This window comes from Herpailurus yagouaroundi, unplaced genomic scaffold (genome assembly GCF_014898765.1).
Source record: "Herpailurus yagouaroundi ecotype Mexico unplaced genomic scaffold, PumYag 67350, whole genome shotgun sequence".
Taxonomy (NCBI): domain Eukaryota; kingdom Metazoa; phylum Chordata; class Mammalia; order Carnivora; family Felidae; genus Herpailurus; species Herpailurus yagouaroundi.
In genome coordinates this window covers 43,013-47,974 of record NW_024420170.1, presented here as the reverse complement: position 1 = coordinate 47,974, position 4,962 = coordinate 43,013, and the positions used below count along the sequence as shown (strand labels likewise).

At 36.7% G+C, this 4,962-nt stretch overlaps 1 pseudogene; it reads right to left on the bottom strand.

The window, feature by feature from the left end:
* Positions 1-1,087: 1,087 nt before the first annotated feature.
* LOC121024893 (S-adenosylmethionine decarboxylase proenzyme 1-like) lies at positions 1,088-2,165 on the bottom strand (annotated as a pseudogene).
* Positions 2,166-4,962: the final 2,797 nt, after the last annotated feature.

Here is a 4,962-nt window from a genome sequence, read left to right as displayed (position 1 = left end):
CAGGCCCCCACCCTCATAAAAAGAATTAGACAGTTATAGGAGGTGAAGAAGAAAATAGTAAGTATTAATGATGGCTTCTTGGTTTCTGGTTTGGGCAACAAGTGGACAAGGATGCTACCCACTCACAAACCTCATTCATTTGGTTTCAAAGTTTAACCATTCTAATATGTGTGCAGTGGTATGTCATTTTTATTTAAATTTAAATTTCCCTAATGACAAATAATTCTGATTTTCTTTCCATATGCATATTTGCCAACTATCTATCTTCTTTGATGAGGTTACTGTTCAGATTTTCTGCCCATTTTAAAATCAGGATGAATATTTTTATTGTTGACTTTTAAGAGTTTTGTGTATATTGTTGATGCAAGTCCATTATCTGATATTTTTTGAATTTTTTCTTCCAGTGTCTTGTCTTTTCATTCATTTAACTGTATTTTTTGTAGAGCATAGCTTTTTAAGTTTAATTTAATTTAATCTGTGTGTGTGTGTGTGTGTATGTGTGTAAGAGAAACATCAATTGATACTGCAGAAAATAATCTGTATGAAGTAGAAATTGTTTTCATTAGCATTAGTAGAAAATACATTGTATAAAGTGGTTGTAACAGGATGCAAAATCCTGGCAGCAATTTAATAGAACAATTCTAGATTGTTAGGCTGAAGCCAACACCTAATGAGGACAAAAACCTTGTCTGTGATAAATTTTGAGCAATCCCTGAAGAAGTATTACACTACACATAGACCAAATTGAATTGCTTTTATAAATGTTATAAAGTTTTATACAGTAGAGGAATTTTTCTACATGCACATTGATTTCACAGCAAGAGTGGCAAGAGAATACCTAAATACAGAAAAGAACATTCCTGCCAGATATCTAATTCCTTGATATAATAATGCATATAATTCAAAATTATTACACTATGATTATATCCAGGGTTCTCTGCAACTACATGATGGTGGATTTAGAAAGCACAGCCACCCCCTTACCAACATCTAGAAAGCAGTCACCACCTTCTTCTATGTGTGCATGTGTGTGTGTGTGTGTGTGTGTGTGTGTGTGTGAATGTATTTTTTATTTTCTTTATTTTTCTTAACTCTGCTGTTGCTGCTGCTTACCAAAACTGGTCAAGACAAAGTTGTATTATCTGTTGAACATAGCACTCTGGCAACCAAGAGGTTTAAAACGTCAGTCTTCTGTGGGTGAAGAAAACATTTTGTGACATTTGGAACTCTGATTTACAAACAAGGTAGTCACAAATTTTTCTGGCATGAAGATTCCCACAACTTTCCCAATCAGGACATTATAAGAGATGACTGAAGTTTGTTTCAAAGCTACCATAAGAAAATTCTAGTTGTGGACTGATGTGAATATTCCACTAAGTTCCCTCTGATTCCATTCTATTCATTAAATACTCACAAAGATTGTACAGTATGGCAACAATTACAGAGCCTGGTATTAAGTCACAAAGTCCATTCTTACCAGTGTCATCCTTTATAGTAAAACCGTCTGTCCTGTACAGCTGGTCCATCAATACTGGGTCCAGCTTAGTCATCAGAATTTCTAAGGTTTGATCTCATTGACACATTACCTGACTCTCTGGGAAATCCAGAATATACAAGTACCAGCAGTCAAAATTCAGATATCTCATGCAATATGCTGCTCTACGAGGGAAAATTGCATTGAGAAACACTGTGTTTTCAGTCTTTACTTAAATTCCAGTTAGTTAACATACAGTGTAATGTTACTTTAAGGTGTGCAATATAGTGAAGAAACACTATTTCTTTCTGGAAGTTCTGGTATGGGCACCCTCGGTGAGAAATTCTTACAAGAATAAAAGAAGTTTTTAATTCAGTCAAATCCACTGTAATCCCTACATGCTTCAACAGGGAAACCTCTGCTTTCAGTGGAGAGGGTGGTACCACATGTGCCCAAAATGGAACATCTGTAGGCAACCTCACTATCCTCTCTGAATACATAAGCTTCCTACTTTCCAGTTATTTGTCACATTGATGATTGCATGTTGTACATTCTTCAAAAATATGTCTCACTTAGATCTTGGGATGTTGTAAAGATCCCCAGATGCTTGGTTTGCTCCAAGATATCACCCTGAGAACCAACTCTCCAGTAGTTTCTCAGCCCCTTTAAAAAACGGCTATGCAGTTTCCATCACCATGAGACTGGCAAACAATTAACAACCACAGAAAATCGACTAAATTAAATTTATTCTCCTGATGCTGCCACTACCATTGCAGATTGTCCTATCCCTGTTACTAAATATTCTTTTTCTTGTGAAAAGTATTATATTCACTTAAAAAATAGGGGCGCCTGGGTGGCGCAGTCGGTTAAGCGTCCAACTTCAGCCAGGTCAGGATCTCGCGGTCTGTGGGTTCGAGCCCCGCGTCGGGCTCTGGGCTGGTGGCTCAGAGCCTGGAGCCTGTTTCCGATTCTGTGTCTCCCTCTCTCTCTGCCCCTCCCCCGTTCATGCTCTGGCTCTCTCTGTCCCAAAAATAAATAAACGTTGAAAAAAAATAGATTAATTACATTTTTCCAGATTTTTGTTTTGTTTTGTTTTGTTTTGTTATGCTTTGGGCAAGCAAAAGTTGAACCTGCAACTGTTGGAAATAGAAACAGATGCATTTCAGTCTCTTGTAGTCTGTGGTTTCCCTATTTGAGAGTTAAGTGAGTGCTAGCTAATTTTGCCTATCATACATTGTAAGCCTAATTGTTTTGAATAAAGGTCAAATTCTATAGTTTTGTTTCTTTCTTTATCTCTTTGCATATATTTTTGATATTGTATGGAAAACTCATCACCATATCTATGGTCATGTAGATATCGTCTGTTTCTTCTAGAATTTTTTTAGTTGTTTCTTTTGGTTTATTTTTTGTTTTTGGATTTTGGATTTAGGTTTATAATTTTGAGTTAATTTGGGGATAAGTTGTAAGTTGTATGTCTAGGTTTGTTCTTTCCTTTTCTCTTTATCTTGTTCTTTCTATTCTTTCTCTTCTTCCCTCCCTCCCTTGTTGTCTCCTTCCCTCCTTCCCTCCATCTTTCCTTCCCTCCCTCCCTCTCTTCTTCCTTCCTTCCTTCTTCCTTCCTTCCTTTCTTCTTCCTTCCTTCCTTCTGTCCTTCCTTCCTTCCTTCTTTCTTTCCTTCCTTTTTATATTTTTGTTTTGTTTAAGGATATCCATTTTTTAGCACCATATGTTAAAAAGTATATATTTTCTCTGTTTTATTACCATTGTGACTTTGTCAAACATCAGTTGACTCTATTTTTGTGCCTTTACTTATGGGATCTATATTCTGTTCTATCCATTTGTATCTCTATCTCTACAGCAATACCACACTGTCTCCAGTACTATATAGCTTTACAATCAAGTCTTGAAATTGGGCAGTATGAATCTTGAAAATTTTCTCTTCAGTATTATTTTGGCTATTCTTTTTTTTTAGTGTTAATTTATTGAGAGATAGAAAGAGGGGGGGGAGACAGAGAGAGAGAGAGAGAGAGAGAGAGAGAGAGAGAGAGAGATTGCAAGCAGGGAAGTGGGGCAGTGGCAGAGAGAGAGAATCCCAAGCAGGCTCTGCACTGTCAGTGCAAAGCCTGACTCCGAGCTCTATCTCAAAAACACTGAGATCATGACCTGCGGAAATCAAAAGTCAAATGCTCAACTGACTGAAGCCCCTGGCACCCCTTGTGTTGGCTATTTTTTTGTTAATGTTTATTTTATTTATTTTTTGAGTGAGCGAGAGTGAGAGACAGAGAGAGAGAGAGAGATTGCTAGCAGGGGAGGGGAAGAGAGAGAGGGAGACAGAGAATCGAAGCAGGCTCCACCCTGCCAGCACATAGCCCAAAATGGGACTCAAACTCACAAACTGCGAGATCACGACCTGAGCCAAGTCCTGGTCACTTAACCACTTGAATCACCCAGGCGCCCCAAAGTTGGCTATTCTTGATCTTTGGCCTTTCCCTATGAATTTTAGAATCTTTTTGTCAATATCAACAATATAACTTGCTGGAAACTTGATTGGGATTTTGTTGAATTTTACAAATCAATTTGGGGGAACTGACACGTTAACTTTATCATCAAAACCATGAACACAGAATGTCTCCCAATTTTGTTAGATCTCTATTTTTATTTCATGTTTCAGAGTTTTGTAGTTCTCCTCCTATAGATCCTATACATATAATTTTATATTTTACTGTGTTAGGGACACTTGACATGAGGTCTGCCTTAACAGACTTTTAAGTGCACAGTGCAGTATTATTATCTATAGGCATGATGCTGTAACAGCAGATTTCTAGAAGTTATTCATCTTGTATAATTGAAATTTTATACCTGTTGATTAACAACTCTCCATTTCTCTCTCTCCGTAGCCCCTGGTAATACTATTCTTTACTTTCATTGGTTTGATTTTTTTTAACATTGCATATAGAGCAATCATGTGTATTTGCCCTCTTGTGAATAATTTATTTCACTTAGTATAATGTCCTCCAGTTTCATCCCTGTTGATGCATATTGCAAGATTTCCTTTTTATAAGGCTGCATCATACTCTATGTATGTTTATACCACATTTTTTTCTCATTCATCTCTCCAATGGATGTATAGGTTGTTTCCCACATTTTTGGCTACTGCGAATAGTGCTGCAATGAAAAAAAAGAGTGCTAATATCTTTTCAATATGTTTTTAATTATTTTGGGTAAATACCCAGAATTGGGGTTGCTGGATCATATGATAGTTCAATTTTTTTTTAATTTTTTGAAGAACCTCCATACTGTTTTCCATAGCTGCTGTACCATTTTGCATTCCTACCTGCAATGTACAGAGGCCCAGTATCTCTACAACCTCATCGACATTTGTTGTCTGTTTTTTTTAATAGTAACCATCCTAAGAGGTGCCTCACTGTAATTTTTATTTGCATTTTCCTTATTGTTGAATTTTGTAGTTTTCTTCCTAGTGTTGCCTG